This window comes from Mustela erminea, chromosome 1, assembly GCF_009829155.1.
Source record: "Mustela erminea isolate mMusErm1 chromosome 1, mMusErm1.Pri, whole genome shotgun sequence".
Lineage (NCBI taxonomy): Eukaryota > Metazoa > Chordata > Mammalia > Carnivora > Mustelidae > Mustela > Mustela erminea.
Window position 1 is genome coordinate 158547217 of NC_045614.1, and position 27603 is coordinate 158574819.

The 27603-nt window shown below is 39.2% G+C and overlaps 1 long non-coding RNA gene across 3 annotated transcripts in view; it reads right to left on the reverse strand.

Moving 5' to 3' along the window:
• LOC116600166 overlaps window positions 1-27603 on the reverse strand; it is a 398483-nt gene that overhangs the window by 35640 nt on the left and 335240 nt on the right. The window contains exon 4 of one of the 3 annotated variants that reach the window (XR_004289537.1): window positions 21591-22148. The exons of the other annotated variants lie outside the window; for them this stretch is intronic. This is a non-coding gene — a long non-coding RNA (uncharacterized LOC116600166). Of the gene's footprint in view, window positions 1-21590; window positions 22149-27603 lie in introns of those variants that run through there. 3 annotated transcript variants of the gene reach the window in all.

Below are 27603 nucleotides of genomic sequence, written 5' to 3' on the forward strand. Positions count from 1 at the left end.
CAGTAATTGAAAGAAAGGTACTCTTATCATGGAAATACCAAACATTAGGAGTAAAAACAAGTTCCTTAAAATCTGCAGAGAGGAAAATGGGTCATATAGGAAAGGATAGCTTCAGACTTCTTAGCAGTCATTCATAAGAATCTGAAAGATAACGGAGATCTACTTTCAAAGTACTTCAAATGTAAGTGAAACATGTTTAGCCTAGAATTCTTTACCCAGACAAACTAGGCATTGAGTGTGAGAGAAGACTAAAAGCTTTCTTCATGAGGCTGCTAGAGGCTGTACTCCACCAAGACAGGAGTGAAAACCAAGAATGAGAAAGACATGGACCCCAGGACATAGGAGAGCAACAGTGTAGAACCAAAGGCAATCTCCAGAATAACTACAAAGGAGAGGCCCAGGATGATAGTTTAATAAGCAAGTATGTGAAAATCGCAACTACATTTGGCTGTCTTTTCTCCCGGATATAGAAATTAATCAGAAAGTTTGAGTAACTTTGGCATCAGCCCAAAACAGATCCAGGTCATAGGTAGGAATTAAATGTCTGATAATTAAGGTGTTTAAATGAAGTGGGGGACATAATAACCACTAATGATGAATAAATAGCTTAATAGTAATGTGGGGAAACAGACACTCTCATACATTGGTGGTTGGAGTGCAAGGTGATACAACTTCGCAAAATCTATTCAAATTCCATGTAATTATCACTTGACCTTGCAATCCTATTTCTTGGGTATTATTGCTAGAAAAGTAATATGTACAGCAACTATTTGTTGCAAAATTTTCTCATTAAAGCAAAATATTGAAAATGACATACATGGGATGGAAAGTGACTTCCAGAAACATTAAGTGAAACAAAGTACAAAGAGATATGTAGTATACTGCATTTGTGTATGTAAAGGGGACAGTTGTGAGTGTATGTGTGTGTGCATGTATTTGCACCTGTACACTCACTATATAAAAATGTATATACACTGATAACATTAGATTTTTCAGAGAGGGGAATGGATGGATAGATGGATAGCTGGGTGACAAGTGTGAAACAGGAATTTTCTTTTTAAAGATTTTTTTTTTTTAATTTATTTGACAGACAGAGATCACAAGTAGGCAGAGAGTCAGGCAGAGAGAAAGGAAGGGAAGCAGGCTCCCTGCTGAGCAGAGAGCCCTATGTGGGGCTCGATCCCAGGACCCTGGGATCATGACCTGAGCTGAAGGCAGAGGCCTTAACCTATTGATCCACCCAGGCGCCCCAGGGATTTTCTTATATACCTTTTACAGCTCTTGAATTTTGAACCATGCAGCTATCATGCTTTAAATCAATTAAAAAATTAAAAATATTACAATAAATTAGTATTTTCATAATTGGTTCTCAGACTGAGTTGGCTGATTCTTTAATAGCTGAGCTAAATATTGCCCTTATGAAGAATTGCTTGACACAGCTAACAGACAGAACCAATAAGTCTCTTCTCCTGGCACTCTGAACGTCATTCAGTTTAGCATTTATCACACTGTATTATGATTCACTATGTATATTTCCAGCTCACTTAAGATAGTGTAAGGACTTCTATGGGGTGGGCACAGATATATATTCATAGATTCATATATTCATTTACTCATTAACTAACTGCCAGACAAGGTGTTTATTCAACCCTGTATCTTTTGTGCATGGCCTGGCAACTGACATATAAGAATTCAATGCATCACTTTTGAGTGGATGCATGAATAAATGAATAAGGTGAGTTCACCAATTCATTATAGGATTCAGGATGATACATCCTTAAAATTGGTATTGTTCATAATCCTAAGGACTTCCATCTTTTCTTGACTCAAAAGTTAAGCTGCAGTTATGTTGAATATACATTTCAAATCCTCTATAAAGAAAACTTCAAATTTACCTGCAGAAAGATCAAAAATATACACTCAAATACAAAGGAGATGCTTAACCATCTTTAAATAATATTTTATTACTTTCTCTGATATATTTGCATATTTGCAAATGTCGTAATTGTATCAAATAGATTAGACAGAAGAAAATAATATTTTTAGTGCAAAATGTTTCATAATTAGAAAGCATCATGCATCGCTTGGGCCAAACATTTCTCACAATAGCACTGAGAAGAGGAGATTTTGCTGGAGCCAAGCAGATAACAGCAGTGTGAACAAACAATTCCTACCAAGTCATACAACACATCAGTAGCACAAATGGATTTCACCCAAACAAATCCATGCTCTCAGGTCATTGTTTCATCTATTTCCTCACTCAAATTAAAAATGATACTGAGGCTGAACGTGAGGAGCTCACAGATACATATTTGGTAAACTCACCCAAACAACTCAGCTAAGGGGGAAATGATACTAGAAGATATGAGTTGAGTCCCCGCTGGGGACTGGCTACCCATGTGTCAAGGGGGAATTTCGCTTGCAAAACATGATCACAGGTAGTTTTTAAAAGAATTCCTGAGATCTATGAAAAGATTTGTCAGAACCCAGGATTTCTAAGGGAGTCAAAGTGTCTCACATCCCCCTTTGTAGACCTTTATATTAGCCACTGTATCTTACTGTATCGTAATGGATTTCCTGCCTGCCTCCCACTACAGCCCCCTGTGCATACTTCCTGAGAAGAAGATATCATCATTTTTTGGTTTTAATTCCCAAGGTTTAGCCCAGTGCAAGGCATTTAATAGTACTTAATAAATATGCAGCCCAAAGAATTCAGTTCTTGTTTGCAATCAGTATGATATAGCAGAAAGTAATTCTATCTTTGAGCAGCAGATTCACCTAACACATGTAACAATAAACCAAATTTCAGTTTATTCTCCTGAAAAATGAGTGGGTCACTAGCTGACCTGTGATAACATCTTCAGTTGTAAGTCCCATGGTTTTATGGAAGTGTGAGGAAGGTGGGATGATGATAAAAAAGAAATAAAACATAAAATACAGCAGTAAGCATGTATTAAACCATTACCATGCACCCGGATCCATGATAAGAAATGTCCTTACATTCATTTTCTCATTTAATCCTTGAAACTACCTTATGATGGAGAAACTATTGCTATCTCAATTTCACACATGGAAAAAGAAACTAAGGTGCAGAGAGGTGAGTAACTTGGACAAGTTCATAGACCTATTCTGACTGAGGAGTTCAAGCTTATCAAGTATACCTCTATTTGGACTCTACCTAACTCCAATTGCAAAAAAGATGGCTGTTTTTAACAGCAACCTGAAAATGGAGATTTAGCCCATAGCATGTAGGTACTAATGATAGATTAATAATATGATTTATGTCTTATGAAGAAATCCAATTTATGTAACTATATAATATCTTTCTCTTCCCTTTTTCCTGGACTTTGGAAGGGCATAAATATTTAATCTTCTAGTTCTTTTTACTGGGTTCATTGCATGCTGAGATATGAATGATTTCTGGGTGGGCTTAGCCAGCTTTAAGTAGGTCTGCAATCAGGATAGAGGAGTTCAATATAATCCCTCCCATTAATATAAAACTTTCATTTAAAATTATCAGGAGTGTTTGACACAAGACAGCATTCCTCAACTTTGTGACTACACTTTATAAAGTCTCTGAATCACTGTAACATTTATGGGGTTCTTCTACGCCATCAGTCTCCTGCTGTCAGGACACCTATAGAACTCGGATGCCATAAAGGATACCAAGAAGGGATCAGTCTCTGCTTCAATAAACTTACTTCCTGCAATGGCATGCACTTGAGTATGCAATCAACACAGGCATGTTGCTTGAACCGGGAGATTATGCTATAAAATGGCAGTGCTAGAATTCAAACATAGTTCAGTCTGTGGCTGAAGTTGGACTCTTAGCAACTAAACTATATCCAGCTTCCTGGCTGAGAAGTTTCTTGATATCAAGGATTGGAGTATGTGCTTTGTTGTAATGTCATATGGCAATATACAGAGTAGAACTGAGTAAGTGTTCCTGATGATAGTATGGAATAAAAGGTCAAATTAAAAAGAGGTATTAAAGAGAATGTTCCCTTATGTGATGCATTGAGAAGAACACAGTATCATTTCTGTGGTATTCTTGTGTGTGTGTGTGTGTGTGACATTTTTTATTTTATTTTTTAGTGTTCCAAGATTCATTTGTTTATGCACCACACCCAGTGCTCCATGCAATACGTGCCCCGCTTAATACCCATTGCCAAGAGCACCCATCCCTCTCCCCATCTCCCTTATAAAACCCTCAGTTTGTTTCTCAAAGTCCATAGTCTCTCATGGTTTATCTCCCCTTCCAGTTTCCCATAGTTCACTTTTTCTTTCCATCTCCTAATGTCCTTCATGTTATTCCTTATGCTCCACAAGTAAGTGAAACCATATGATAATTGACTCTCTCTGCTTGACTTATTTCACCCAGCATAATCTCCTCTAGTCCCATCCATGTTAATACAGAAGTTGGGCATTTATCCTTTCTGATAGCTATGTAATATTCCATTATACATACAGAGCACATCTTCTTTATCCATTCATCTATTGAAGGGCCTCTCTGCTCTTTCCACAGTTTGCTGATTGTGGACATTGCTGCAATGAACACTGGGGTACATATAGCCCTCCTTTTACTAAATCTGTAGCTTTGGGGTAAATACCCAGTAGTGCAATTGCAGGACTATAGGTAACTTTACTTTTACTTTTTAAAGAAATCTCCACACTGTTTCCAAAGTGGCTGCACCAACTTGCATTCCCACCAAGAGTGTAAGAGGGTTCCCCTTTCTCCACATCTTCTCCAACATCTGTTGTTTCCTGTTCTGATAATTTTGGCCATTCTAACTGGTGTAAGGTAGTATCTCAGTGAGGTTTTCATTTGAATTTCCCTGATGGCTAATGATGATGAACATTTTTTTATGTGTCTGATAGCCATTGTATGTCTTCTTTAGAGAAGTGTCTGTTCATGTCTTCTGCCCATTTTTTGATGTGATTATCTGGTTTTTGGTTGTTGAGTTTGAGGAGTTCTTTATAGATCTTGGATAGACTGATATCTAGGAATGAGACTGAAGCAGTGATCAAAAACCTCCCAAAAAACAAGAGCCCAGGACCTGATAGATTCCCTGGGGAATTCTACCAAACATTCAAAGAAGAAATAATACCTATTCTCCTGAAGCTGTTTCAAAATATAGAAAGAGAAGGAAGACTTCCAGACTCTTTCTATGAAGCCAGCATTACCTTGGTCCCCAAACCACGCAAAGACCCCATCAAAAAGGAGAATTACAGACCAATATCCCTGATGAATATGGATGCCAAGATTCTCAACAAGATCCTAGTTAATCGGATCCAAATGTAAATTAAAAGGTTATCCACCATGACCAGGTGGGATTTATCCATGGGATGCAAGGGTGGTTCAACATTCACAAATCAATCAATGTGATAGGACAAGTTAATAAGAGAAGAGAGGAGAACCACATGGTCCTCTCAATTGATGCAGAAAAAGCATTTGATAAGATACACTATCCATTCCTAATTAAAACTCTTCAAAGTACAGAGACAGAGGGAACATAACTCAACTTCATGAAACCTCCCTATGAAAAACCCACAGTGAATATCATTCTCAATGGGGAAAAGCTGACAGCCTTCCCTTTGAGACCAGGAACACGACAAGGATGCCCACTCTCACCACTGTTGTTCAACATAGTACTAGAAGTCCTAGCAACTGCAATCGGGCAACAAAAAGAAAAGGTATTCAAATTGGCAAAGAAGAAGTCAAACTCTCTCTCTTCACAGATGACATGGTACTTTATGTGGAAAACCCAAAAGACTCCACACCCAAACTACCAGAACTCATACAGCAATTCAGTAATGTGGCAGGATACAAAATCAATGTACAGAAATCAGTTGCTTTCTTATACACCAACAATGAAAATATAGAAAGGGAAATTAGAGAATCAATTCCATTTAGCGCCAAGAACCGTAAGACACCTCGGAATAAACCTAACCAAACAGGTAAAGGATCTGGTACTTGAGGAACTACAAAACACTCATGAAATAAATGGAAGAAGACACAAGAAGATGGAAAAGCATTCCATGCTAATGAATTGGAAGAATAAACATTGTTAAAATGTCTATACTGCCTAGAGCAATCTATACTTTCAATGTCATCCTGACCAAATTCTACCAGCATTTTTCAAAGTGCTGGAACAAACAATCCTAAAATTTACATGGAACCAGAAAAGACCCTGAATTGCTAAGGAAATGTTGAAAAAGAAAAACAAAGCTGGGGGCATCACGCTGCCCGATTTCAAGCTTTACTACAAAGCTGTGACCACCAAGACAGCATGGTACTGGCACAAAAACAGACCTACAGACCAAAGGAACAGAGTAGAGAGTCCAGATATAGACCCACAACTCTATGGTCATATAATCTTTAACAAAGCAGGAAAAAATGTCCAGTGGGAAAAAGATGGTCTCTTCAATAAATGGTGCTGGGAAAATTGGACAGCTATGTATAGAAGAATGAAACTCGACCATTCTCTTACACCATACACAAAGATAAAGTTGAAGTGGATGAAAGACCTCATTGTGAAACAGGAATCTATCAAAATCCTAGAGGAGAACACAGGCAGTAACCTCTGACATTGGCCACAGCAACTTCTTCCAAGATACGTGTCCAAACGCAAAGGAAACAAAGGGAAAATGAACTTTTGGGACTTCATCAAGATAAAAAGCTTCTGCACAGCAAAAGAAACAGTCAACAAAATAAAGAGGCAACCCACAGAATGGGAGAAGATATTCAAAAATTTCTATCATATTCTTGCAAAGACAGAATGACCTGAGGCTGGTCATGAGGAAACATCAGAGAAGCCCAGGTTGAGGGTCATTCTGAAGACCTCCAGTTTCCTATCAAACTTCCTACAATCATGGAAATGTCTTATGGTTATGCTGTCCCATTTGGTAACTATGAACCACATATGGTTATTGAATGCTTGAAATTGTTACTATGACTGAAAATGGTATAATTAATTTTATTTATTATAAAGTAATTTTAATTTGAATAACAAATGTGGCTAGTGGCTGCCATATTGAGCAGCTGAACTGCAGACCTTGCACTGTCTGTTGAAAATGTGAAAGACAGGAAATGAATGAGGAATTGTACACAGATTGGAAGAGACTAAAGAGACATTTGGAAGAGACTAAAGAGACATGACAACTAAATACAAGGATTTCCTGGATGCCATCCTGGACCAGAAGAAAGGAAGAGTCATCACTGGGACAGTGTGCAAAATTGAATAGGATCTGTGTTTTGGATAAACGTATGGTGTCATTACTGATTTCTTGACTTAAAGGCTTGTACAATGGTTAGGTAAGTGTCCCTGATTTGGTAAATTGTAGTGTTTTGAGTAATGGGGAAGACTGTTTTCAGCTTGCTCTCAAATAGTTAACAAAAGACTAATGATAATGGAAGTCGAATATATTATGTATATAGATGTGTAAATGTCTATGTATGTGTATATATATACACACATGTATATATGGAAATATATGTATATGATGTAAATGTATGCACGTTTTTGACATACATACGGAGAGATGGAGAGAGGAGGAGGGAGAGAGATAGAGCGATGGAGAAAAATACAGTGAATAGTTAACAGCAAGAAATCTGTGTGAAGAGCGTATAGATGCCCTTTGAATTGTACTTCAAGTTTGAAATTATTTCATAAAAATTTAAAGAAGAATTAATATTAATAAAAGTCCTCTGGATGTTTGCCTTTATTTGTCTTTAACCAACAACAGTCATTCTTTCATTCATTCAACAAGCATTTATTAAGTATATGGTTTGTGTAAAGTACTTTAGGGGATACTCAAATGAATAAAATAGTTCTCTGCCCTTAGGGAATGTATAGCCCATGAGACGTGATCAAACATATTCATAATCATTACACAAAACAATGTGAAAAATATTAAAAAAGAAGGGCAGTAAGTACAGTACGAATTTATTTTTTTCTATATGACTTTATATTACACAAAAAGTGAATCTACATTACACAGAAAGCAAGCTTATTTGAAGGAGTTTATCTGCCTCAAAGGATAGCAAAGTTTTTTCAAATGAGGATGGTGTAAGTGGTTAGTCTAGTCAGCGTAAATAGGATCTATCACTGAAGAAACTTGAGGAACCTAAGCCAAAAATAATGACAAAGCTCAAATCCCTTCTACAGCAAGCTCACAGGTAGCCCTGCATCCTGGCTTGAATACTTCCAGGGACAGAGAAATCACTACCCTGCATGAAGCAGCTCATTCTGTCATCAGATTTATCCCTAAGGAAAAACTTCCTTATTCTAAACCAAAGTCTGTCTACATATCTCTCACCCAATCCTGTTGGTCCTACATCTTCCATTTTGGGGCCATAAAGAGCAAATCTGACCCCTGCTCTTCATCTGTATGACAATTCTCTGCACAATTTAAAACAGCTGAATCCTCTTTTCTCCAAACTAAATCATAAATCCTTAATTTTTTTGAGGCTCCTCATGATCTTATTCATAGTTCTCTGAACATATAAAGACTTTTCTATATCTTTCTTAGAGTGTGATGAGCCTAAATGAGTTTGACATTCTTCATGTCATGGGCATAGTATTCAACAATGGTTGGACCACTGGCTCCTGCTTTTAAGACAGGTATATATCCACTAATAGACCCTGAGGTATTTTTGCTTTGAAGAAAGACCATAGCATGAGGCAGACTCACATAGAGCCTACAAATTACTAAAAGCTCTCCTGATTGGATTATCTCCCATATTATTATTAGGTACTTGGCTTTTTAGGACCCAGTGTGGACCTTACATTTTATCTCTATTATGTGGATTTTCTTAGCATTCAACCAGCACTCTAGCTTGTGGAGATCCTTTTGGGTCCCTACTTGACATCCAAAATGTTTTATATCCTTCCTGGCTTTATATCATTTTTAATTGTAATGAGATTAATTGCTATGTGGTTACTATTAAAATTTAATTGTAATAATTACTATAAAAATAAATTAGAAAATGATTTATATTAAGAGATAAATCACAAAAGATATTAAAATACAGAATTATGAACATGAATGAAAAGATCTGGGTGTATATGATGAGAAATAGAGAAAGAGAACACATTGAAGAGAGAATCATAAACTAAGCAATTGGTAAAGGACAGAGGAACAGGAATTCTACCCATGTGTCAAAATCAATTACTCCAGAGAGAGGCACAGCTGTAACTGCCCCTGGATCCTAAGGCAGTTAATAACAAGAGCTATTTTACACTGATTCCACTTGATAAGATACTGAGACATACCATCCAAAACTGGGGTACCTGAGCTATTGTAAATAAGGCCTTAAATCTAGTGCCTAAAAATTTCAATGATTCTTCCACCACCTAAAGACAGACTCCATATATGGCAGACAATACTCTCTACATCTGGGCCAGGCCTTATGTTTTGCCACTCTTCTCTGTGTGGAAAAATTGAATGTATATACACTAGACTCCAAATGTAAGAAGTGAGTTACAGTTTCCAGAACAGATCAAACTCTGTTTGCCTCCACACCTTTGGACATGTTGGCACCCTTCCCTTCTTTGCTTGAGAAAATCTTCATTCAAGGCTTAATTAAGACCCCATTTACTTTCAAAATATCTATGTTCCCTCCTCACAATCTTCATTTATTTGCCATGTCTATCCATTTCACACATATGTGTGATGGAGGATTTCTTTTATTAAATTACAATGATCTCTTTGTGTTTCTTTAAAAGCACCTGCAAGAAGGCTAACAGAGTATCTGGCATATACTAGATGGTCAACTGATGTGTACTGAATGACTGAATGACTGAGTGGGGGAAACCAACAGAATATCAGCCTGGAATCAGGTTTTTGTATTAGTTAGGAGTCTTGGTTGCCAGTATGAGACACCAACTCAAGTTACTTTAACCATAATAAAGTGGGAAGGGGAGTTAGAGAAGTGTCTCTTAGAGATTCCAGAAAAGAAAGAAGCCAGACCCTTGGAAGGTCTGAAGTCAGTACTTGACAAAGCATTAGGAATATTTTCATTCTCTTTTATTCTTGCTTTTTGCAGATCATTGACTTTAGTCTTCTTTCTGGCTACAGAACAGCTTTTTGCATTCCTGTGACAGTGTCCACCATTTACATCTGGGTGTTCTATCCACATGTCATGGCTAACTCACAATCCCTCTGTTCCACTTCAAATGAGATGCGATTGACCCAGGTTGTACCGGGTATCTCTCATTATCTAGTTGGTGAAGATCCAGAAGGAGGGGGCAGCACTGTGCAAATAAAGGCAGCTGGTGAGTAGTCCACTCCACATGTTAAAGTAGGTGAGGGCATTCTCAAAGAAGGGAGAGGTGTACACCCAAACACAAGCCATCAAGTCAGCCAAAGAATGCAGCGAATTGCTGCAAGGAGGGGAGTTTTGGTTAATAAGCTTGGATTTTACAAAAAGGGATTCTCTGGGGTTTTCATATTGAAATAGTAATAAAAGTTGACCCTTTTTCTTTCTTTTTTAATAATGGTTGGTCTATGGCTAAGCTATCTTAAGCATCCACTAACTCAGGTTGTTATGAACTATGTTTGTAGGAGTCTAGAATACAAAGGTGTGTGCAAGTGGGAGGAACATCTTGGAGTGAAACTTAGTGATGAAATCTGCATTTTATGTCCACTGGTGATTTGTTTTGCATTTTCCCCCTAATGTTTTATATTGTATAAGACTCAACTAATTTTTTTGATGGTATATTTAAAGAATAGTGAGCAATTGATTTTGCTGGAGCATAGAGTATGTGAAGAGAGTGACAGAATATAAAAGTTCCAAAGTTAGTCTAGACAGCTAAGTTAAGAATCTTTAGTTTATTTGAAAGAATTTTGGAAGTGTTGAACATCGTGGCTTGGGGAAATGTCATGATCGGAACTAGGTTTGCTGTGACAGGGGTACAGAGAATGAAAAAAATTAGAAGATGATGAGTTAGGAGGTTGTTGTATTTGGGCAGAAAATGATAAAAACAAACAAACAAAACAAAACAAAAAACCAACCCTGTGCTTACATGGTAGTAGAAGATACAGAAGGAAAGGGATGAGAAAGACAACCCGTTTGAGTCAAGATACATTTCTGAATTTATGAAAATTATGACCTTTCCCCCCATAGGTTCATGGACTTCTAAATAAAGCCCATTCATGACCCTACATTACAAGCCTCAGGATTTGAAGTTTGTACCTCTTAATTCCCTTATCTATTTCACCCATCCCCCTGCCAACCTCTCCTTTGAGAGGTCCTGGAGGTAATGTAAAACAATAGAAAGAATTTTGAAACCCATCAGATGTGGAGGATAGAGAGTTTGAGTCAAAGATGCTGTGACAGGTTCAAGCCTTTGATGACCAGGAAAAGCATATTGCCAGAAACAGAAACTGGAAGGAAACTGGAAGTCAAATAGACAAGCAAGCCTTACCGTGTGGGATGGGTGTGGAAGATGCCATGTCTGGTTTAAACGCTGCCTGAGATTCTTATGGGACAACCATGTGGACGTGGGGTGGATACCTATATTTGTTTGAACACCTACTATTTTCCATGTATATTAACTCACTGATGTATATAAACTCACTGAAGTGTCACTCAGTTCCTAGGAGAAAGCATTTTCTTCCTTTGACACATGAAGCCTTTGAGGCTCCGAGATTTCGTCAACATGTCCCTCAGTCCATTAAACAGCAGGAGGACTTGTGGTCTCGACGTGCTAGACCACAGACCCGTCCTCTACAGTCCCAGAGTGCCTCCCTGCAGGTGGCTGCGAAGACCAGGCTGGGGCTTAAAAGTGCCATTCTAGTCAGCACCAGAGAGCTTAGACCAGAGGTATTCTGCAATTTTTTTGTGTGTTTGTCTGGCCTCCACCTGGACATTATACATTCTTTAAGGGCAGACTTGGGATCATAAATTTCACTTGCCTCCTTCCACAGGGCCTCCTGCAGTTATAGACACAGAAGAGGCCTCACTGAATACACAGATTGATCAGGGATTCTGATCCCTGGTGATAACTACACAGCATCTACACTTTGAGGTTGTAATCCTCATGAATCATTCATCTGGAGGCCTCCCTCTCCTTGAGTCCAGCAGCAGGAATAATATAGGAGGGGAAGATGATGATGTTGAAATAATAGCAAAGTAACCAGTTTCATTCTCCACCCTTAAGACCTCTGAACATGTGTCCTTTTCCTCATGGAAATGCAGAGGAACAATGCCTGGCCATGCTTGCTGGAGGCTTTCAGCGTCCCTGCATTACGGTGTCAGTGCTCCCACCACATGTCTTCACCATTCTTTCCTGCACTATTGATTAAATACCCCAGCCATGACTGAGCTATCTGGGAACATTTGACCAATTCAAGTTTGTTGAACTCTTGCTGCTGTCGGGAATTAATGAGTGGTTACTTCCTACCTGAGACAGGGAATTCAAGAAGTGATTTGCAGAGATCATCAGACAACACGAGAGAGTTATTGGGACATTAGCATGCTTTTTAGGAATAAAAGCAATTTAAAATTGTCAGCTAGACTAGTTTTTTCCCCTATGGTTTCCTAAAGAGCATAATGCTACCAGTAAGAAGAGCTACCATTTAATTGTCTTCTCTACTATTTTGGGAGCTCACTAGTGCTTTAAATATGTTGATCTGTTTAAAAAGAAAGCTGGTTTCCTTGGGAAAATGTCTGGGTTACTCTAAAGTCTATGCAACAAAGCAGAGATGGGTGTAAAGGAGGTGGGATAGGGAACCACCTATACAGCTTAGAAACCGAGCTGCTCAGAAGTCCCTAGGTCCACACATCCCTGAAACCCTTTATGTTATGGCGACTCAATGTCCCAATATTAACAACATCATGTTTCTGTCTTGTTTCCTTTCATATCCCCTGCACCTGAAAGATAATAGGTGCTCAAAAATATATATTGAGTGGAGAAACAAATGAATCATTGCATGAAGGATTCCAGGCAAGTTCTTTTATCCATAGCAAACATGGAAGGGATTTTAAGCTGACTGCTCTGAGCAATAAGGAAAAGCAACATTTGTTCAAGTATGGCATGCTATTCATCTTTCAAATGCTGTATCCCATCAGTAGAGAGTGTCTGTTTTTAAATGGTAAATGTCTCTCTACTAGCAAAGACATATTCAGCTCTTGGCAATAGTTTAGAACACAGAGGAATTCCAGTTATCAAATCCCTTTCTGCCCAGATATCTAGCTGAGGCAAGACTACAGTCAGAGAGTTGAAAGGCGAGAAGGGGAGATAAGCATGCGGTTCTAGGATTCAGAGAAGAACCAGGGAAAGAGGCTCTGCTTGCAATGTTTCTACCACTACTGCCTAATCTAGGGCCCCAAGCTGTAGCTGGTTTGAGGAGAATTCAGAGGCCCAGAGACCATGAATTGGGCCTCAAGAGGAAGCACTGAAAACATAACCCTGAACGGTTCTACTGCTGAGAAACCTCAGGGCATGTAGGGTTGAGCCAAAATGAGCTTCTGCTAAGAGCAGCTGTCACAGCAGCAGAGAGCAGCCACTGGGAGTTCACTGAGGAGAGAATGGCTAAGGACATTTTACTCTAGAGATATCCATCCTCTCTGTAACCTACCAAACTAGAGAAAATTAGAAATGATAGACCAGCTATAATTCTCCTCCCTGATAAAAGACAATGACAAATACCTGCTGAGTAAGTGAGTGAAGCCAGGGAAAGGAAGATCATATATATAATGGTTTGTTTGCAACTCTGCTCGTATTCCAATATCTTTAGAGGGTAGCAAAAAAAAAAAAAAAAAAAAAAAAAAAAAGGCAGAGGCTACAAATACCAAAGGGAGACATAGCTAACTGTTCACCAAATTTTCATTTTCTTCTTGTCCTTGGCCCATAAACAGACTAAATATCTTCACTTTCTTGCATTAGTTAACTTAAATAATCTCAACAGAGTATGGATGGAAGGGATATATGACAATTTAGGGCCAAGGTGTTGTAGGAAGCAGATGTGCTCTCTCCATACTCTTTCCCATATGTATTCAGCCAATGAGGGATGACAAAGTCCTGGAGGATGGCAGAGCCATGATTCAGAAGAAGCCTTGGTTCTTCTGGAGAAGAACCTGGAGAAAGCCAGGTGCTGTCCAGAAATATTGATCTTGGACTGTGGACTGTGTGAATGAACAAGAAATAGCTTTTTGTATCGAGCCAGTGTGCAATCTGGATCTGTTTGTTACAACAGCCTGGCTCATCTTAACCTAACACATGGTCTAAAATGTATCCCCCAGAATTATGACAAGAGATGATTGAACAAAGTTCAGGAGGAAGAAGACAAGATCCCTTGGAGAGGAAGGCTCAGCCTCTATGATTACACATGCTATGGAGGAAAATTATCATCTGCAAGGGACATTTTCTGAAGTAATCTCTCCCTCTCCCTTTCCCAAGAGTGACTTACAGACTTCTGGCTGAGTGCTGGGAGAGAGTGCAATGAACATCGAAGAGTGGGTGTGATGAAATTTACCAAAGCATAATTGCTCAAGGATGAGCTGGAAAACTGAGTGTCTAAGTCTACAAACCTAGATTTAGACCCCAGAGTTCAAATGGAAAACAAAAACATGGGGAGCTTTAGCACAGCCAAACCAAATCTTCCTGCACACATCACTGCCTCTAGCTTCTTGTTCATATGGTGGAGAAAAGAGGATATTACAACAGAAATATTCATGCTAGCTACATCTCAACTTCCAGTCCCTTAAGGTAAATTAGGTAGAGGTATCAGATTCCTTTAAGTATCCAAAATGATCAGATTCTACCTGTAAAACCCAGAAAGCAATCTGCCTTAGGGTTTTGGAACATTGTGTCAAGAGATAGGCTTCCAGGAATTAGTAAAGCTATAATGACAAATTTATTATAATATCATTAAAAAGTTGTTCCCAACTTTGGATTCCCAGGATCATAATAAATCTCCAAAGTATGAATGGAGAAGGGAGCTAATGAACTATTTTCAGATTTTTAGAAAGCCCTAATAGAATCAATTATATTTATCAGAGATCATGTTGCAGTGACTATTTAAAGCACTTAGGTTTTTTGGCTTGACCAGAAATATATCATCTAAGCATGACAGCAACACTTATTATCTTATGTTTATCAGAAACTCTGATCAACCATTTTAGATGTGTTAAATTAAAATAAGCTAAAAAACATTAATTATTATTAGACTAAACCTTTTGCAGCATGGTGCATATTATTTAAGACTAATAACAAAAAGGCCTCTTGTTGAGAAAAGGGTTAACCAGATTCAAAAGTCAGGATAGGACTAAGACATTTAGCCCTTTAGATCCAAAGGAAAAAATGAATTTCTTCAGTCTATCCTGAACACCTCAGTATACCTGCATTTTTCATTGGCATTCTAAGAAAATTAGTAAGAAATCCTACCAACGTGTAGATATCAGGAGGTTAAGGGGTAGCGTGATCAGGGAAAGAGAAAGCTATGGATAGATAGATAGATAGATAGATAGATATGTGATTATATATCCCTGTTTAATAACAGGAGATAGAACTATTTTAGGTGTGCTCTTCTCCCGCTGTGGGAATAAATGAAGACCACACAACTAAGAATAATTAGGCTATTATTCAGACCATGCTACACAGCAAATAATTCAGCCACGGCACATGCAACCAAATGTTTACAGACGCAGTGTTCATGATAGCCAAACTATGGAAAGACCCTGGATGTCCATCAACAGATGAATGGATAAAGAAGATGTGAGATATATATATGTAAAATCTCCATAGTATTCCATTGTGTCCATATATGTGCATACAATGGAATACTATGCAGCTATCAAAAACCTGAAATCTTGCCATTTGCAATGACGTGGATGGAACTAGAGGGTATTATGCTGAGTAAAATAAGTCAAACAGGAGATTTTGTACACTAAAGTTTGAGGACCCTTTTCTAGCATCAAGTGAAAAGGAGAAAATACTTTAGGGATTTTTTTTTTTTCAACTTCTAAGCCCTGTATAGCAGTGAACCTTTTGAACAATTCATGATCTCTCTGATATGAGGAATTTGAGAGGCACGGTGGGGGCTCATGGGGGTTAGGGAGGGAAAAAATGAAACAAGATGGGACCAGGGAGGGAGACAAACCATAAGAAATTCTTAATCTCCAGAAACAAACTGAGGGTTGCTGGGGGGTGAGAGGGGAGGAATAGGGTGGCTGTGTTACGGACATTGGGGAGGGTACGTACTATGGTGAGTGCTGTGAATTGTGTAAGACTGTTATTGTTAATAAAAAATAAGAAAGAAAGAATTCAGCCATGAGCACTCACATTTGGCAGAGACTAAAAGGCAAGCAGGGGAACAGAAAGGTTTACAGTGGAAAAGAGGAAGACTTCAGGTCTGTTCTGATTGGAGGTTGTTGATACAGGGAAGGTGGAGGTGGACTCACTAGGGCATCCTGTGTGACGGGTCTGGGATGCATATTTGGCTTTCTCTCTTTTTAGTCCTGAATTGGAAGCAGGGAGTGGCAGGACAAAAATTAGGGATGCTGGCAGTCACCAACCAAGTCCTGAATTTTCTGGAATGACTGCCGCAGAGACTGACTGAGGTTTGGCTACTTGTCCTCGTTGCTGCAGAGGTTGAAGGTCAGGAATGTATTATCATACGGCATCCGGCCATCGTTCATTTGAATACAATCACACTTTTCCCTCTGACACACATTCTATGACCCAGTTTTAGGCCAGGGCTTTCACTTTTTTCTCCACTTTCTACTGCCTCCTATTTCTACCAGCTCCCCATTTTTTTGTCATCAGCCTTTTAAATGCAATTCCCCCAACCTGGATAGTCCTGTACCTTTACATGATATTAAACACTGTCCTCACCCAAATGGGCAACTTAAGCCTCATTGCCAGTCATTAAGTTTTCTTTGATAATGTTTACTTTGAGTAGTTTTACTTTTCTCTATATTCCCGCTGCATTTAGAATTTGTGGCATGTCATTAAACATTTGATTATAAAATGTTTTTAACTGATTTTCATTAATTTGTACATGTTAATCTTATCTCCCCAACCAGATTATAAATTGAATACTGGTATTATAGCTTATATTCTCTTCTTTTACTTCATGATACTTTGTAGTGCTGCAGGTAGTAAATACTCAGAAGGTAGTTGTTAATTAAATACTATCTATATATGCTCTTCAATTGAAGGGATAAAAGGAAGTGACTCATCTTTCTATCTATTATCATTCCAGGTGCTAATTTCATTCTCAATCGCTCCGATTTTCTTAGAAACAGGAGATTTTGTACACTAAAGTTTGAGGACCCTTTTCTAGCATCAAGTGAAAAGGAGAAAATACTTTAGGGATTTTTTTTTTTTCAACTTCTAAGCCCTGTATAGCAGTGAACCTTTTGAACAATTCATGAGATACATATTGGGTTTTTCAGCCAGGAAGATATAGGGTGATAGAAGGCAAGAAAATATAAAAGTCAAAAGGTTCCCTGAACATGAGGGGAAAGAAATGAGAACTCACATGACAAGCTTGATGAGTATGGATATTTTTCTAATGATAATTTCCTATTTCCTTTTTTTTTTAAAGACCTTATTTATTTATTTGACACAGAAAGATGTCATAAGTAGGCAGAGAGGTAGGCAGAGAGAGAGGAGGAAGCAGTCCCCCTGCTAAGCAGAGAGCCTGATGCAGGGTTCCATCCCAGGACCCTGGGGTCATGACCTGAGCTGAAGGCAGAGGACTAACCCACTGAGCCACCCAGGTGCCCCGAGAATTTCCTGTTTCTGAGGGCACTTCAGATAAATTAAGAATAGCAGCTAGAAAAGAATCAAAGAGGAGAAGTTGTAAATAGGTTTTTATCCAAAATCAAAGTAAGACTATTGATACTCCATGTTTGGTGTGTGGAAAATCCAACCTAGTCTGTGCCTGAGAAACTGTTGACTGAAGCAGCTCTTTCTAGCTGGGGGGAGCACCAGTGGTGTGCTAATGAGGCTCTTATTTGCTCAAGAGAGTCAACTGTAGGATATTCAAAAATTTCCTAGCCAGTTGCTAAATCACTGATAGCCTGGACTCAGCCATGTTGGGAATACACTACAGAAATTAGCAAACTCTACAAATCAGGGTTTTTTCATTTTCTAGCACACTAGTAGCAGAGAGCAGAGTCATACATTCCCCTTTCCAGAGAGCACCCATCAGGGAGGTGGGAGAAAGGGGTGACGATGAAACCTGCATTTTCTACCTTTCATGAAGGTAGAGTCAAAAGTATACAGTGTTAGAGCTAGATGAGATCTTAGAGGAACTGAAGTCTGGAAATGAGAGGTAGATTGCCCAAGATCATGCAGCTGGCTGGATCAAATAGAAAGTCTGAAGAAACATCCAGTTTTCTTACCCTCACCCATTACTTTCTGGAAATGAATATAGTGTCTGATTATTCAGGATGGTATATTTTCCTCCCTCCTTCCTCTCACATCAAGGAAAGCTCCTGCTGGTAAGACCAGATCACTCTCTTGTGTCAGAGCCCAGCTCATAAAATGCTATTAAGTGAATTACTGATGACCTAATTCCCAGCTGCAGGACACATTCCATTAGAGGTAGGCTGGCTGCCAAGTAGTGTCAGCAATGGCTGGACGGCAGGAGTGATTGAAACCATCCTGCCTTGGGTGGGTGGGCCTCAGAGAGTGCAGTTCATGGTGGGGAGGAGGCGCTCCTATTCCCCAACATCAGTCCTAGGTCTCTTTCTGGGAACTGAATTCATCAGCTTCAGAGAGAACTTTCTTGCAATAACAAGGGTCGCTATTACAGAAGCAACTAGAGGTAGTGTTTCCCATCCTATGTATTGAGAACATTACAAGATTTAACTGCTATCACCCATAGCACCAAGTTCTATAAATTTTTTTTTGTCTGTCCACATCACTATTTCCTTCTTGCTTGTCTTTATTTCCAGGCTGTCCATCCTCCTATCTCTATGTTTCCTTTTCATAAAGCACAATGAGTTCCTAGTTGGTGATATGATGGGGAAGAGTAGGAACAATACTGTCTATTTATTTTTAATTGACTCAGTACTCCACAAATAAGAGCTTGGAAAGTATGTGAGGGAAAAATATATCATAAAAAAATTAGATAAGTCCCATGTCAGTCATTTTATAACTGCTATTTTCTGCTCATAGAATGGGTACAAAGGTTAAATAAGATAAGCACTTTGTAAGCTGTAACACAAAAATCTAAATGTAAAAATGTTGTTAGAAGTTCAAGGAAAAATGGGAAAGTGTTTAAATTTCAAAAGAAATTTTGGATACTGTTAGCCTTTACAAGTGTCGGAAAGGGTGTAGCAGAACTAACAGTGGACCCAGATGCTAATGTTGGCTTCATCTCTAATCAACTCCGATATTAGACAAGTCACTCAGGTCCCCTTGACTCCTGTTTTCTCATCTGTGAAACAGGAAACCAGACTGGATAATCACCAGATTCTTAGCAGCTCTGAAATTTCTATCTTTATGTCAAGATGAAAATAAACTGGAAGATCCTAACCTGCTCATTAAGTGCTTCAGACCTGTTCTATTTAGTCTTTCTCGTTTCATCTCTTGTTTTTCTACTTCTTTTCTATCTTCTTCATCTTTCTAGTTTTTATGTCTCTTTTTCTTCTTTATAATTTTATTTTGTCTCCACTGCCTCTGCTTCTAGCTATTGGTGGTGTCAGCTGGGCACTTCCTAAATTACTAAGCTCATTTCCAGAAACTGTCATTCCATATTGACTACCACTACAAAAAGATAGAAGTACGTTTGACTGTGTTTGGATAAATGAGGTACCCATGTGTCTGTGGGTGTTTATTTGAAATTAAGAAGCCAGAAAGTTTTATTCAATTATCCAGAAGCTTGGCAGAATGGCCTTAAAATAAACTAGGAGTCCAAAGATTCTGTGGCAAACCATGTGCCTGAGGATGAAAAATTAATAAGAATGAAATTAAGTAGATTCTTGGCATTCTATGCTTTTATGTTTTTTCATCTAAAAATTACTAATACTCTACTGTATTGCCAAAACTCCAGTGAGATGTTTTTATGATAGATATGTTCCTTAACCCAGTGAGAGTAAGACCTAGAAAACAAGCCCTTGGTAACTGACATCTCAATGATACACAAACTATGACTAGTTTGAGAACATATGGCTTTCCTTCTCTCTCCCTTCTAAGAAATAATTGCCCCTTTTTAATCTCTTTACCTCTTGATCTCTTCATCCAAAGGCTTAAAGCCACGAATTAGCCTTTGACTTCCTTGTCCTTTAATTTATTCCTCAATTTTTCCCAATTTTGGAAGGAAAACTAAAGGCTCATAACTGTATGGTATGCACTCTATTCAGGCCATAAATGATAGGTATTTCAAAAATTTCTCCAGGATTTGTGATGCTGTCACTCATCTCTTCATTGTTACGTGCCAGGAGTCTGAAAAGGAGCCCGAGTGGCGCCAATGCCTGCTGCGTTTCAGCCCTACCTCAACTAGACAAGCTTCTCAGTGCCCTTTAAGCTCATATAGTTCTTATTCAGCCTGAACCCATATACTTTTTCAAGCATTCTTTCTCACAATTCTAGCCTCTGGGTCCATTTTAAAATGAAAACATTAAACCTTGAACTTGTAATACCAAAATATTGTGGTTTAGTGAGTGGTAAAAATGGAATAGAGGCCAAGCAAAGCTAAGACCAATACGAAGTCCCTTATAAATTGCAGCAATAGAAATAACTCATGGGGGGGGGCAGGTGGAAAACCAGTTCACTATGCCACTTGACAGACAATTTTACCAAATTGGCATTTTATATATCAGGCCATTTGTAAAACTTCTTTTTCTAGTCTACCCCTATAGAAGTTTTCCCTGTATTTCTCTGTTTCATATCTATTATAAAAGGCTAGGCCTCAGAGGCATTTCATACAAACTATTCTTTTCTTTCTGGTATTATAATTAATTTCACCTCTCTTAGATTTCCTATGGTGTCCATTACCTGCTGCTTGTCACCATGGGTCATTTGTGAATGCATCTGCTTCCCCAATCAGAGCATAGGCGCCTTGAAGGCAAAGAGAATTTCACTCCTTTTGCGTACCCTTGGCTCATAGTAGACCTCAGAAAGTGTTTATGAAATGGAATTGGTTTTTCTTTGTAAGACCAGCAGGCACTCTGATGGCTTATAATGGCTTTTTCTTTTTTCAAAGACTTCCTTTTTTGGAGCACACTGCACGTGACCCCCAGTTATCTAGGGCAGTAAGTAATGTTCGAGTGATTATAGCAGAAAGCTGAGAATCCACCAGCGCTCTGGGAGTTGCAGCCAGAGATCAGCAGAGCAACCTGCTTAATATTTTAAAGAAGAGGCGCGGCCCTTTCATAGAGGTTTCTGCCGTGGATCCCCTCTGAGTATTCATCATGCAGCCACATTTAACATTCACTAGGTCAGACCTTTATTAAAGCTGACATCATCTAAACCCTTGTGCAATTCAATCTTAGCATAGATTCTGCCCAACCACTACCTCCCCCTCCCTACCCTCCCAAACCTTTTGCTAGGGATTCAGCCAATAAGCAGCAGGTAATCCAGAGCCCGAGCTTTTTATACAGCGACATTACAGGGGGAAAGGTGGTGGAGAGTGAAAGAGGTGTGGCCCCCTCCTACACCAGCAGAGAACCTACAACACTTGAGACTTTCGGCCGAATGAAAAGTCTCTCTTGCTTCCTGGAAATGAAACTGAGCAGCGTTAACAGCTGGGAGTCCCCCACAAGGAAAGGGGGTTCGCAGTTATCTGTGTAATTCTGTCCCTTACAACCCGAAATCAGAAATGAGTCTTTAGAAGATACTTCTTATGCTTGAAATAAGCACCCCTCTGCCTCCTGCTGCCTTCTTTCTGATTTCTCCTGAGAGCCCGAGGTGACTGCGTTCAGGGATTTTTCTATTCCCCTGTTGAGTCCTTGAAGCTCACAGGCTCACTTCCATCATTCTCCCTACTCCCGTTTCCTCCCCTCCTTTTACTGTCCCTTCCCCCACTTTCCTCATTTAAATACAAATGCTCAGGTTTCCGGCCGCAGTGGAGTCGACCAGACGTCACGTAGTGTCTCCATGGAAACCAGGAGGGCGCCGAGGTCTCCTGCAGCCACCGCCGGATTCCGGGTAGAGGCGTGGCAGGTTCTGGGTGTGCTACTCGAAGACCTTCAAAATATGGATGTGAAAGACAGAGAAGACGTAAAATCGGGTAGAAACAGAAGGGGCTAACAGATGAGATTCCCTCTCAATTTTGGTTTCAACCTAGGAACCCTCAGAAATGATGAAGTCCAAGAAATCCCCAGGGTCAATTTCTCATGCAACCCACAGAACTCAGCCCTAAGTGAAGAATGCTTAGGGGAGTCAGTTTCTGAGTTTACCTACATTGAAGTAGCCACACTTTACTCAAACAAAACACTTCCCTGAAAGCACTAAAAATGAGTAAGAGAGCCAACATCATTGCACTCCTCCAGTGTGCTTAGACATTTGGCATATGATACTTCATTTTATCTTCAGGAAGGTGGCGTTAGGACCCCTATTTTACAGACTAGAAAACTGGCTCAGACATGTTACTCTTCCAAGCTGATACTTAGTAAGGGCAGGGATTTGAACCCAGATCTACCATCACCAAAGTCCAGATTCTTTTTCAGCTATAGTCTAAATTTCCTGGTCTTATATTTTGTTTCCTAAGTAATTTACTGTAAGGGAATCTCTCCTACTTTTTCACTGGAAGGAAATAATCATCATGACAGGTGTTCACAAAGAGACTGGAGCGGATATCCAAGAAAACTGGATTGGGTCCGAGAAGATCTAGAAATAACAGAGTTGGGGACAGCTGCAATAAGGTAATTTGTGACAGTCCAAGCATGGATCTGATGATGTGTGTTCTTATTTTTTTTTAAGATCTTATTTATTTATTTAAGAGGGAGAAAGAACACAAATAGGGAAGAGGGGCAGAGAGAAAGGGAAAAGCAGACCCCCTCTCCTCAAGTTGAGCAGGAAGTCCTATGCTGGACTTGATCCCAGGATCCAGGATCATGACCTGAGCCCAAGGCAGATGCTTCACTGACTAAGCCACCCAGGCAGCTCTGATGATGTATATTCTTAGAGAAGTGGTTGGAATGCTGCACAAGAGATGGTAGTTGATAGTTATTCTGTCCATAGCTTCACATCTGATACAAAGTCTTAGAGAAAACTGGACCCCAGAGCAGTTATATCATGCTGGATTTCTATTTCTTCTCCTCTTGTTTGATGGAACACATCCCAGTTCTCCTTTGGTTCTTTTCCTTATCATATTAAGGATCCCTGTACTATAGATGATCCTTGAACATGGGTTTGAATTGTGTGGGTCCACTTATACGTGGGTTTTTGTTTTGTTTTGTTTTGTTTTGTTTTTGTTTTACCATATAGCACTGTAAATGCATTTTCTCTGCTTTATGATTTTCTTAACATTTTCTTTTCTCTAACTTACCTTATGGTAAGAATGCAGGATATAATACATACTCTAAAAATGTGTTAGTTGACCATTTCTGCTATTGGTAAGACTTCTGGTCAATAGTAGGCTGTAAGTAGTTAAGTTCTTGGGGAGTCAAAAGTTATAAGCAGATTTCTGACTATGCAGGGGGCAGGGCCCTAACCATCAAGTCATTCAAGGGTCAACTGTAGTTTTCTATGTGCTGTAACAAAACACAAATTTGTTGGCTTAAAACAACATAAATTTATGATCTTAACAGTTCTGGACCTCAGAAGTCTCATGGGACTGAAACCAAGATGTTGGTAGCACTTGGTTCCTTCTGGGGGCTCTAAAGGGAGACTCAGTTTGTGCCTTTTCCAGCTCTTAGAAGCTTCCTTGGCTCAAAACCCTATTTCCTCATGGAAATCAGAAACAGCATCACTCCCACCTCCATGGTCACAACTTCCCTGGTCCTGACCTTCCTGCCTCCTTCTTTTACCCATTGTGATTACATGGGGCCAATTTAGATAATCCAGGATAATCTCTTCATCTCAAGATCCTTCATTTAATTACATCTGCAAAGTCCTTTTTACTATACAGAGTAATATATTCACAAGTCTGGGGAATTAGGATATGAATGTCTTTTTTGGAGGGGAGAGCATTATTGTACATACCACAAACCACACGTCCTTTCTGTTACAAAAATGATGAACTTTTTCAGGCTTCTGTCCTCTTTACTTGTCACCCAATTTATCTGTGTCCATAACAGCCAAGTTTTTGTTTTGTTTTGTTTTGTTTTTACAAAAATTAGTCCATATTTACTATCTCTGTGTCCTCTCCTACTATTTACTTAGTTCTCCACCACAAGTGACTTCTGTTCTCTTTGTGATATAAAAACTGTCCCATCTAAGTTCAAAATTACCTTCAGATTGCCACTTTCATTTGATATTTACTAGTCTTAATTCTACTTGTCAGCAGCCTTCGACTTTGTTGAACATTTTCTTCTTTGTGAAACTCTGTCTACCCTTGGGTTCCAAGACAGTACGCCTCCTTATTCTTCCTTTCCCTGCCTCACTCTTTGACTTCCTCTACTAAGTCTTTTTTGTGGACTTCTCATCATCCGTCTGTCCTTAAACCCTAGAATGTTTTCCAGAGTCTTGCTCTGTTGTCTGCGGACCTGGAGAATCAGTATCACCTAGCAGCTTGTTCTAAATGATGAATACCAGGCTCACCCCAGACCTACTAAATCAAAACTGAAGATCCCCAGGTGACTACACAACAGTACAACTTGAAAAATAGTCTAGAATTTTGTATTTAATTCCTTAACATACTCCCTGGGAAATCTGATAAACTACCCAATTTCTATCCACAAGTTCCAAATTGACATCATCAGCATAAAATCACACTTTGTATATGGAGCTATATTTGTATATGGAACATCTTTCTCTAGATGTTTCACAGGCACTGCAAACTCACCCTATTCACAAAGAACCCATCATCTCCAATCCCCCATGTTCCCTGTTTCTGTCAACAAGTTTTTTGCCCAAGTACCCAACCCAGAACATACACCCTGTCCTTTCCTCATCCCTACATTCACACTGTCATCTTGTCATGTCACTTCTCAGAAGTACCTTCTTGCATCTCCAAGTGCGGCTATTGGAGCATGTCATAATCGTATCATCTATTACTTCTTAGCTAGTGTCCCTGTGGGCAATTATAGCAGAGTGTCAGAACCTCCCCACAACTGCAACTCCCAGTGTCTGGAGGCTTTCTGAAACATACACACAACTTGATCAGAGCAGTATCTTGTCTTATCTCTCCTCCCCTCATCATATGCAGAATAATATCTTAATTCTTCAGCACAATGACAGAGGCCCTCTTGATTTGGTCTTTTTCTTTCTTATAAGCATCCCCTCTCCACACACTGATTTTTCATAATATGCATCATTTGCACCATATATCTTCATGCTTCTTTAGCTTGTGTAATCCCTGCTGCGTACATACTTGCCCCAACATTTTCAGATTGAGAAATTCTTACTAAATCCCTTGAAACTGAGCTGAGCACCATTAACTTTTTCCCTCACTCTAATCTCTTCTCACCCCCGGCAGAAATGGGGTATTTGCTCCTTTATGAATACCTATGCTTATTTTTACATAGATACACATACATATGTATATACTTCTTATCTGGTGATTATAACATTTATCACAATATTTTGAAACTGGAACTGCTTGTTTATATTGAAAACTTCCCAAGATGGTGTTCGGTTTTTGTTTTTGTTTTGTTTTTCTCATTACATATCTCTAAATCCTTACCAGTTAGCATACTCCCTAGCCCATCTTAGGCATTCAATGAATGTTTAATAAGTTAATGAATCAAATAGACAGTGGATTAGTTGATCAACTGATCAAACAGCAGCTCCCATGTCTCAGATTACGGTGGCATGAAAATAGGGATGCTTGGACACACTCAGCCCACTCAGTGCTCTACCAGCAACTTTAATTGGAAGGAATCCTCAAGGCAGTCCTTTTAAGAGTGTCCAGATACTCAAATAAACACCATAGTATAATAATACTTTCTCTGGTTTTTAGATTATCTCCTAAATTAGCTGGCCGGCTAAATGACTTAAATATAAATCTGACTGCTACAACATGATTAGAATTCAGCTGCTTGGCTTTACATGGAAAAATGTTTGTTTGAAATATAAGAGTGTGGTTGATTTATAGTTACATATTTTTTAAGAAATTGGTGGGTTTCTACTGTGTGGGCATCCCAGCCACTGGATGTCTGGTCACACTCAGTAGGAATATGCTGCTTGCTGCATAAATGAAAAGATCCCGTCACTATGGCTATCTGTCTGGAGCAGAGGGACACCCTTAGCCCATGAAGTCACCATAGTATCTGCTGGGACTTACTACGAAAGGGTCTCTCCCTCCTGTGGTTAGACAAGGAAGGTCATGGTTTCTGTGGGGAGCTTCAGGCTGCCATGGCAACTCCCAGTCTTTTCTGCACTTTCTATTTGTGCTTTTTCACTAGGAGAGGTAGAAAGCTGTAATCTTTTCTCCTTCCCCCTCCCCCCTCCCTTTTTTCTCCACTGGGTCTGGGATGGACAGAGGTTAGCATTAAATTCTGCTTATAATTTTCTTTTCTTTCTTTCTTTTCTTTTTTTTTTTTTTTTAAGATTTTATTTATTTGACAGACACAAGTAGGCAGAGAGGCAGGCAGAGAGAGAGAGGAGGAAGCAGGCTCCCTAGTAAGCAGAGAGCCCAATGCAGGGCTCTATCCCAGGACCCTGGGATCATGACCCAAGCCAAAGGCAGAGGCTTTAACCCACTGAGCCACCCAGACACCCCACTTGCTTAAAATTTTCTACACCTTGTGAGACATTGTGCAAGTCCTACTGATAGAGACAAAAAAAAAAAAAAAAACCCAAAACCAAAACAAAACAAAACAAAACCACCAAAAAAATTTAAAAAATAAAAAAAGCAAACCAGGATTCTACTTCTTTCTCTGGAACATTGTAAACTCTTAATCAAAACAACATACAGTCCTATAGCCAGGGATCCTCTATTTTCAGTAGTCAAAATGCAGAGTGGGAGGAAAGGGAGTCAAGGTAAGTAAGGTAGGGAGAAACTAACTGGGCAAAAACCAGCTACAAAGATAAGCTGATGGTATGCCTAATCCATTTTAGTACAGAGCTGCTAGAGTTGTAGAAGGTCCTAGGGCAGGGGTTGTTAAACATGTCTGCACACTAGTACACATACGGGGGCTTTTAGAGACATAGGTACCCTGCCACAGACCATACTAGAACCAAACAAGGATGACTCCGTGAGGCCAGCTTCAGGGAAAACCAGAGGAGAGAATGAAAATAAGAAGCTTGAAACAAAATGTTATGAGGGATAAAAACCAAATCAAGGACTTTTTACAGGAGCAAAAGTCTGGTAGGAAAAGCTAAAGTAGGCTATCAGGACAGAGAAAAAAAGGAATGGATGGTTATATCAATCCAGTAAAATCAAGGCCTAAGAAGTCAGAAGTAAAATAAAAGTAGATGTGGCCCCCAAATTAGGTTAGGATATAAATAAATACTGGTACTATACATAACCCCTGCCTCAGTGCTGAGTCTTCGTTGCCCTCTCTCTCTTTTGGATTGGTTGTCTTTCTCTGCTTCT